Raw genomic sequence first — 9,791 nt, 5'->3', positions numbered from 1 at the left:
GAACGTGCTTGACTTATTGATCCTTTATTCCTGTACCCGTGTATTAAATCCTGAAATGGTGCTGCTTTCATGGTTTTCTGAGCATATCAGTTGCTCCAGGCCCTCGTGACAGAGGGGAGGACCTCTTGCCAGCCAGGGCATGCTCTGGGGGTGGTGGCTGGGCACTGCCCTTGCTTGTGCTCTGATGAAAACCTGGGCTGCTGCCCATGCCTGAGGTGGGGCATACAGCACAACTGGACTTAGAGAAAGCAGAGGTCTCATTTTAAATATTTTTTTGGTTAAAATAATGATGACACCTGTGAAACTGGTCGCCTTTATTCCTGAAAAAGAGTATTGTTTTAGAGACCCATGGATCCATGTTGGGAGGGAAGGGCTTAATCTGAAATTCATGGAGGCTCCCATTGCTTTCAGCAAGTGTTGGCTCAATCACTAAACATTTTAAATATTTTCATGAAACGCTGTTTCTCTTGTTAAGTTTTGAGCTAGAAACCTTTTGAAGTGATTTCGATATGCTGAAGACTATGAAGAGGAGATCAAGTTAATTAGATTTTGGTTCACAAAAGCGGTATTGTGTTTCCTGTGCTAGCCAAGAGGATTGGTGAGCAATTAAAGCTGCTATATTGTGTAACCTGGTACAGTTAGTAGGGAGGGGAATTACATACAGCCAACATACACCCATGCAGATGTTTGGAAACCAGTCGTGTGTATATTTATTTATTCATCTTTAATTTTACTTTTGTCATTAAGGGGATTAACAAACTTAAAACCCCATCAGTGGAAGTAAGCCATTTGCTCATTCCAAAAGCTCTGCTGTAAAAAAAAAAAAAAGGTGTTCAAGCTTCCTGATTTTTTTTTTCGGAGAAAATATCAATATATGATCTTAAACATCTGTTTCCTTACTTCTTCTTCATCTGTTCCCACACAAATTCCAAACATACTCTGTTTCTTCTCCCAGTGTCCTGTGGTTTATGCATAACATCAGCAGCATAGTTACTGTCTTGCTGCAAGGCTCCATAAGTTAAAAAAGCCATTCCCATGTTTAACCCAAAGCCAGCAGGAACACAAGGAGAGTGTTTCTTTGGTCGTCATCACATAGTCGAGAATTGTTTGAGTGACATTTTCCCAACCACCACCTCTTTCTAGGGTTTTTATGACTAGAAAGCAATACATATTTGGTATCATATATGGTTTCTTTCAAGAACTTGTGTTTTTTTCCCCCAGAAGGTTTTTAGTAAGAAATATTTTCTTAAAACTGTGCATGCACATCTGCTTGAATTGACTGCTGAGGCATACGGCCTTAGGTGGAAATCACAACACGTATCATTTGATTGTGGAGGGTAGATTGAAGCACAGTGAAATACAGGAGCAGATCAAAATAGGCAGCTGCTATTGCAAAATGTAAGTTGCGCTTTAAAGGTGAAAGGAGGAAAGGGACCCGCTTGGGAAGGTGGTTAGCTTTCACTTCAAAACCTGCAAGCTCATCATCTTGCCATGCTGACTATTCTCTTGGCCTCACTGGTTCGTCCAGAAATGAATCCTTCATGGGCTGAATGTGTCAGGCTAATATTTTAGGATAGTAGTATAAGACTGGATTGTTCTCTCAGAATAAGAAGAGATTCCAGCCATGTTAGAAATTTGGCAAGAGCTTTTAATGGGATTTTCAGAATTCTCTAGCTTTTAGTGGTTGAATGTTTATTGACAAACTTACCAAGTTTCAGTGTTTGTTTTAAGGGCATTATCCTTATAAAAAAGCTGTTCTTCATTAATTACGTTTTTGCTTTCTTTAGTCCTTGCTACGTGCTGCTTTCTTGAAGGTGTGGAGCACTAAGTTAATGATACTGCCTAAGGAACATTTAACTACATAGGGTTGAGAAAAAACAGACTTATGAAAAGGAATTTAATTAATTTTCAAGCTACAGTCGCGTATCTTCAAAGTGAAAACCATCTGAGGCTGTGGACACATAACAGGCTAACTCTTAGGAAGTCATACCGTCCCAGCTTTAAAGGGCTGCAGGCACATGACACTACACAGAACTGATTTATCATTTTCAGTGCCTGGCCTGCTCATTTGTAGACAGCTGCCTTAGTGCAGGTTTTTTCCCGGTTTGTCTCGGATTTCACATCCCTGTTCCCCTATATCTAGATGGAGCGATTGGAATAGTGTGAGCAAGTCTGGTGTGGCGACCCCAATTCACGTGTCGGGATGTAATTCAACCACTTGGAAGAACTGTTGCTTGTACTTCAGCGGTGGAATTCTATCCAGAGAAGAATATTTCTCACATACACCACAGCTGGTCTTAAAAAAATGTGATCCTAAATGATCTCAAGCTGCTTAATAGCTCAGGACAGTGTTTTGGAGCTTAACACACATTTTGCAAAGCACCAGAAATTTCAGAGGGACATACATGGCAACAGATACAACTTCTGATACAGACAGAAAAAGGGGACAAACTTCTGAGCATGCAAGCTCTCTTGCAGCTGTTAAACTGGAGCATCAGTTCTAGGTGGGAAAGAATTCTCTTCGTTGCTCCATCTGTGCCCTAGAAAACATGCAGAAAGTTTTATGCATTGCAGTAAGGAGCAATCGGGTTAATCTGTAGCATTCATGGTGGGAAATTGGATTCTCTGTATGCCATGGGAGAGACTCTCTCCTGCAAGCTAATTCAGGAAGATTATTTTGTATTCCATTTTTACAATTTGTTTTTTCTTTTCTGGAAAAGGAAAATAGTGAATTTCAACTAGAATGACCTGGTAAAAAATTAAGACCGAAAAGAACCCTAAACAAACTGGTTGTTAGGTATGGCATTGGAGTGGACCTTCAGCAATGAAGCCCATTTTTGCTGAAATTTGACTTTAACAGCATTGATTTGACTAGTCTTGCTACAGATTTTTACAATCTACTCTCCTAACAGAGCCAAAAGGTGAGATGAGTAGAACTGATGTGTGGAGGTGCTAATATGGCTATAAAGGTGTCTGAGTTGAGGCAAGAGGAAACCATCTGCTTGGAAGAACTGTTCATATGATGTTTAGCACTTAGGTGAAAATGGAGCCAACACGTGACTGTACAAAGATATATCTGCTTTGCACCTTGTCCTGAAGACCCTGAAAGAGCTGGTGCTTAATTTGTATGTTATTTCATGGAAGCAAAAAGCAAGGAAGAACAAGAAAGTGAAAAAAATAAACCCTTCTAACTTTGTAATAGATTTTACTGCTCCTAGCTAGGCTGCTATGATTATTTTTTCTCAAAGGGTATTTTTGCGGCATCAAACCCTGGGTGTTTTATTTTCTGTAGGAAGGAATGTATTATCCAAAGGCTATAGACATCTTAGATTTCTCCCTTCTGCAGTTGCAGTGTCAAACAAGATGTGAATTGAGATATTTTTGCTATGAAGTTTTAAACCTGCAAACTTGCAGGGCCAGGAACCAAGCTTAACCAAAGTTAAACAAAAAAGAAGTTAGAAGTTTCCATTTTCACTTAGCAGTTTGGGGAAGAATTGAGTCCTCCTAACCCCCCAGGAAGTGGGTAAATAAGGACTAATGGTTCCCAACCATACACAAAAGGAACTCCTAGCCTTGATTTGAGCATGGGGGCCTGCTTTGTGAAACGGACTAACAAATAAAGCTGTTTCCAATAAAAATTTCCTGTTTCCTCTTTAACACATTTGCCTGCTGTTTGCTTACAGGACACCAAGAATAAAGACTTCATTGTACTCCTTTTTTTTGTTGTTGTTTTGGCAGTTTTTTTGGTGTTTTGTTTTACTTTCTAAGAGAATTTCTTGTGTATCAGAACACTTAGAAATAACGCGATTTCTTTCTTGCCGGCGTCTTTGGGGTTTTTTTTTTTGTACAAGAACCTCCTGCTGCTGGGGGAGGGCACAGGACTCACATCTGAAAAGCTGCACATGCATTTCTTGTCTGGAATGTATACTGAATTGTAGTTTATTGTAAAGGTTTTTGACCGGCGAGGATGTTTGATTCAGAAAGGAAATGGCACTGCAGGGATGGAGCGGGGAGGAGGGAGTGAGACCAGTCCCTTGCCCACTGCAATTTCTGTCAGCTCAGCTGCCAGGTCTTCCATCGTAAAGATGCTCATGATGGGAAATTGCTTTGCATATCATGGCAGATTAATAAGGGCCGAAGTAGAGCTTCCCTGAAATGGGTCGGAAAGCAGTGTAGAACTCCTCTGCAAGCTCCCTCCCCTCTCCGTGGCTCTCCGCTGGCCCCGGCCGAGCACATGCTGTGCTCAGCAGTGAGTTCGTAGCTCAGGTAATGATCTGTAGGTCCCCTGGGACCGAATGAAGGCTTCTGGGTGCCCTACCCCTTCTAAAACTTTTTAGAAGTAGTGGAAAAATCTGACCTTGGAAGCTCTGTTCTTCTCTCTTTTTGTCCCTCGTTATACTGGTTGCCATTGATCCATATGTCACGGACTTGCGCGTATTCCCACGTCCACCTGGATACGAAACTGTGGCAGCTGGCAGACCAAGAGTCCCAGGGCTGATGCTGCTGAGCTGGAAGAAAAGCTGGTATTTGGAAAGTGTGGGAATGAGCTTTCTCCTCCAGCGTAGTTTAAGTGACTTGGCCAGAACCTCAGGTCTAGCTAATGTATTCTATTCTCAAAGGCAGATTCCAGTTCAGTCATGGTAATGAACTTTTTACCTACACAAGCTTTCAGCTGTTTAAGGTTGTATCTCAAGTGAGGAAGCTTGTTCTGTGTACTAAGCTTTCTGCGCAGCCTATGCAGTGCACCCTGGGCTGGATTCTCCGGCTATGTTTTTATCTGCCTGAATTTCACATGCGTGCACAGTTTTGTTCACACTCTTTGACGCCTCAGTAACCAGCAGGGTTGAGACGAGGAAGCTGGATTGGAAATCACCTTTCTGCTCACCTGGTCGCAGCGCATCGGGACAGGCTGGGAGCAATCCTGGGTTTGGCCGGCTGGAGTTGGACCAAAAGGAGCTGAGCTGCTTTTTGAGGTCCTGCCTCTGCTCCTGTCACCCACGTCCCTTGTCTGACACACTCTTCGCGTGGGTGGAGGTGACATGGAGAGAGCCCTGGCCGCAGGGGACTCGCTGGCCCCTTCTCCAAGACAGTTCTCCAAACCCCTCGCGCTTCCGAGGACTTGCAACTGGAGCCAGAGGCTCCAGACAGCCCTGGCTTTCCCAAAACTGCGATGGACCTGGGGCAAGTATTGCTTTTGAACCCTGGGTGCTGTGCTGTAGCCAGCCCGAGGCGTTTGCCTGGCCTGGGCAATGAACAGGTGCCCTGGTGGTTTGTTATTTCTGCAATTCTTGTGGCCAGCCAGGAGCAACTCAGGTGTTTCATTCCCTAAACGGGCTTCTTGGGGGATTCTCAAAGGTATTTTGAAAGCAAATATGCTCTGAAAATCCCAAAGGCACCTGGCACCTGGCTGCCCATAGAATATGACTTCCACGTAACTTGTATATATATTTGCAGAAAAGATACACAAAGGTTCTATACAGAACCTTAAAAAGAAGTTTGGTAAATGCATATTCATAATTTTCTAGCTCTAGAAATATTTTACAGGTCATACACCTGGAGTGCTCAGTAAAAGAGCTGTGAACAAATATTTAAACACATTTAAGAGACACTGTAGTAGTAAGGAATCTGACACTTTTTTCAATTGCACTACAAGCATCTACCTGCATTTTTAGGTAAATACTGGCTATCGGGGATTTTTCCCCCCCCCCCACTTTTAAATCAAGTAAAATTCTTACTCAGCCCAGACACTTCTGCAGGATGTGATCTGTAAGATAGCGCATTGTATTTTAAGTACTCTTAAAAACTAATTGCAGAATTTTTGACTTTAATATTTTTATTGCTTCTGAGAGGGTAATATTTTGTTGTTTGTTCTTGCATTAGCAGCACAAGTCTTAAGATATATTTTAGATTTTTTTTTTCCCTAATTAACTTTCCCATGTATTTCCTTAGGATACCGAAATTAAAACACTACTTTAAGTAAAACTTTACAATCGCTTGCAATTGGAATTGAATGCTTTTTCTTAATGAGTAGCTAAGTCAATATATCTGTACGTGCTTGTTCTCATGTGGTCCCATAACCCAAAGGTGAAGCAAACACAAGTTACACAAATGCCTGCTTGTCCTGACTTCAGTGAGAGTGGATTTTTAGCTGTTTATTTATGTGGAATGTTGTGCTTTGGCTCACCTTAACCCCTTGGTTTGGGTATGTATCTTAGCAGAGCAGTCTGGCAAAGCACAAATATTTTAACCCTGCTGTAGCAATTTGGAAAATTGGAGGGGGATTGCCATCATTCTGGAGACACTAAAAGGTGCCTGCTGTTCCATCTGATTTTGACTCTGTAACCTATATCTCATTGGGAGTATTTCATAACGTGCCAAAATCTTGAGATACTTACTTTACGCTTGGCTCTTCACTGCCCTATGTGCAGTAACTTGTATTCTGAGCAATTTTGAGCAAAACCTTTTGTGCATGGTTTCTGCAGCAGGTAGTTATAGTGTCCTCTCCAAGTAGGTGGCAAAATTGTCTACTGAGTTGTACATAACGAAGCTTTTCTTTTCTGGTCCATCAAGAACAGTGAATATAATCAAAGCCAGATGAACTTTAAGAGTTTCTGATTGCTCACTGTATGTTTGATCAGTTCTAAGCAGGGAGCTAAATTCCCAGTGGCACCTTCTTGAATTTTTAGAAGAACAAAATTAACCCAATCCGTTTCCTGAACACTTGGAGAATACCCTAAATACCTTTCACATTTTCCGAGTTTGTGAGCTAATGAGATAACATGTTCATTATTTCTGCTTGTATTAGGTAACAAATTAATTTGTGTATAATTTATTCACAGACTAATATAACCCATGTTTAGAGCATTTCCTTTCTTTCAGTGTCGTGTGTATGTATGTGAATAATTTCATTTTGTGGCATGCTGGTTTGGGCAGTGTGAGGGAAAGTTAGCTGAATTTCCTGTAACGTGCCAAGTAACTCATAACTGCCTTGAAGACCTCCAGTGAAGCTAGGTTCTTGTTGGGTAGTAAATAGGTGCTTGAGTGAGCAGTACAGTGGGTCAGTTGTTCTTGGACTTGGGTCTGTCAGTACTATCTACAAGATATTAAAGTGCTCTTATGAGCTTATTACGAGCTCTACTAGGAATTTCTGTCAAGACAAAATAGTTGTGCCAAGAGAATCCTAAGATCTGTTGAACAAATGCTGCCCATGTTGATTGCAGTGCTGCTTTGTCTAGTTTTAACAAAACCTGTACAGAATAATCCATAACTCCTTCAGTTTTCATCTGTGCCTCTTTCTCTAACTATTACAATGATGAGCCGTTGATAAATTACGGGTGAAGACTTTCCAGAATCTGAGATATGTTTGATCATGAGAAGAAAAGCAAACTGGGATAAGCAGACCTGTGTCTTAGTTCAAAGTTGCTGAATATCTTCATGCTTATTTTGTAACAGGAACAGTAGAAGTGGTGGAGAGGACATTTTTGCTTTGAAGGTCACTAATCAGAGGGTGTCTTGTTTCTGTCCTCTTCCAGAAATCGAGGCCAAGGAAGCTTGTGACTGGCTGCGGGCTGCTGGGTTCCCACAGTACGCTCAACTTTATGAAGGTAGGCGCCCGAGCTTGCAAGTTGATCATCCCCTGGCAATTTTTGGAGAATAAGATGTAATATTCACCAATAAATGAGGTTCAGGGGCACAACGGAAGTGCCAGTACATAAGATGACTTTCAGGGACTCGGCTGCTCTCTGCTACCCACCACATGCATGGATGTACCAAACCCAGTGAGACTCTGAAGCACTTCTGGAGTTTTAAATTTGTTCCAGGTTTCTGTTTTAGTCTGAATCTTCTAAATATCCTCATAGCACAAATGTTATGTTGGCATCATGGTACATTCCCTGTAGTTAAAACACAAATAGCTATATTTTCATGAATGTAGTCATCCACTGCTATGACCCCAGGCTTAGAGAAACACAGAAACTGTGTCCACCAGCCAGCTCTCCTAATGGAGCAGAGGTAGGAAATTCTGTGTATGCGTGGATGCATCTGTACACCTCGCAATTCCCAAGTCCTGTGTGTTTTTTCAGAACAGTTTGGGTTGGTGCTAGACAGACTCACTGTGAAGGGAAGAAAGAACATACAAGCCGTTGTTGCATGGATGTGCGGCGGCTCCTCATAGAGACTGCTGCCTCCTGCACTTACTTGTCCGTCTGTGGGGTGGATTCACTTTGCGTGTCCACTTTTACAAAGGTTTTGCTCAATTAAACTTGTCTTCATTGCCTCTCTGACCTACTAGGAACTTGCAGTTTTGGCATACAGTTCTTATACTGATGCAGAGTAACATACAGAAGTTTGTTTTAAAGCGCAACATGCTTTTTATATATGTATGTTGTTGTTCAGAATTTACCACTACCATCACTTAAAATTACTTGCATTGTAGTGAAATTATTTTGCACTTTTATCTGCCTGTTCTTTTTTATAAAACAAACTCCAGCTGCTGCTTGTAAGAATGAGCATAGAAAGTCCATTATTTACAGTGAATAACCATTGGAAATTACAGCAAATGCTGAGCTGACCTTCTTGAAAAATGATCTCGTTGAGCTTTGATTTGCAGCTGCATTGGCAATATGAGATGATAATAGCACTTTCAAAAGCAGCACTTGGCTAAACTTTTCTTTGCCTGTTCAGAAATTAAATTTCCTTTTATTATTTCTCTTCCTTTTTTTGTTGGGGTTTTTTTTGTTTGTTTTGGTTTGGGGTTTTTTGCTATTGGAGATGCCAAGATTTTCTTGGGATGCAGAGCTGAGACTGTACTTCCAGTCTTTTGTTAAAACTGGGGACAAAACTTCCAGATAAATATGTGGGCTTGTGGATTTCATGTTATGCTGAGCTGTAAATCCTCCCTACTTGCATTCAGAAAACATGTCCTACTGGTGGTTACCATTGCCCTACCTAGAGACTCTATATATAAAGTTTCTAATGTAGGACCATGTCCTGCCTAACATCAAAAGGACCGCAGAGGTGAGAGCAAGGCCATACATACCCATTGAAAAGACAGCTGTCCTTATATGAAAACAATATACCATTGTCCTTTGCAAGCCTCCCTGGAAGCAGCGAGCAACAACAGCAGCAGTGTAAATTAAGCATTTAAAAAAGATGGACTCATGCAGACTATCAACTTCTTCTAAGTCACCTCTCTCATTTAAGTTCTCCCATATGTTTTCTTGTGGGCACTCTAAGGTACTAACTTTCCCAGTGGAAAAACTTACATCAGCAGTGGTGCAGAATGCCACTTGAATGTGCTCACCACCGTTACTTGCACATTGGACTTAAAATAGTGAAGGGGAGATCTATGGATCAATTGGGTATAGTAAAAAGTTCTGAGAAGCCACCTATATGGAGCAGTCCCATGCAGTACGCATTTAAAATGAAGATTCATCAGCGGGCCTTTGTGAGTTGCTTTGCTAAAACTGCAGTTTTCTGCAGAAAAGACATAATTTCCTGTGTTTCGCAGAATATGTCATAATTAGTTTATTCCTGCAGCAACATCAGGACAAATAGTTCATTTGAGAGATTACCTATTGGCATAAAAAAACCCAGAATATTATCTACCTTCCCACAAATTAACAACAATCCTATTCTTTTCATCATTTCAGCTCATCCTTTCCTAGTCTCTGGAGATTAAAATATTTTACAATCACTTGGACCAGGAAAACTGTATGCAACTGCGGCAGTATATTTGTAGTTTATCCTTGGATTGCTGTGTGCCCTGAGCGCCCAGTGGCTTTGGTGGGAGT

At 41.4% G+C, this 9,791-nt stretch overlaps 1 protein-coding gene across 1 annotated transcript in view; it reads left to right on the top strand.

Moving 5' to 3' along the window:
* The first annotated feature begins 7,537 nt into the window (after positions 1–7,537).
* DLC1 (DLC1 Rho GTPase activating protein) overlaps positions 7,538–9,791 on the top strand; it is a 25,012-nt gene continuing 22,758 nt past the window's right edge. The window contains exon 1 of the mRNA XM_010289990.1: positions 7,538–7,604. The gene's annotated coding sequence lies outside the window, so the exon portion shown is untranslated. The remainder of the gene's footprint in view (positions 7,605–9,791) is intronic.

The sequence above is a fragment of the Phaethon lepturus genome, unplaced genomic scaffold (genome assembly GCF_000687285.1).
Source record: "Phaethon lepturus isolate BGI_N335 unplaced genomic scaffold, ASM68728v1 scaffold19796, whole genome shotgun sequence".
NCBI classification, from domain to species: Eukaryota; Metazoa; Chordata; class Aves; order Phaethontiformes; family Phaethontidae; genus Phaethon; species Phaethon lepturus.
Note: the sequence above shows the minus strand (reverse complement) of the source record. Positions and strands in the feature narration are given on the sequence as shown.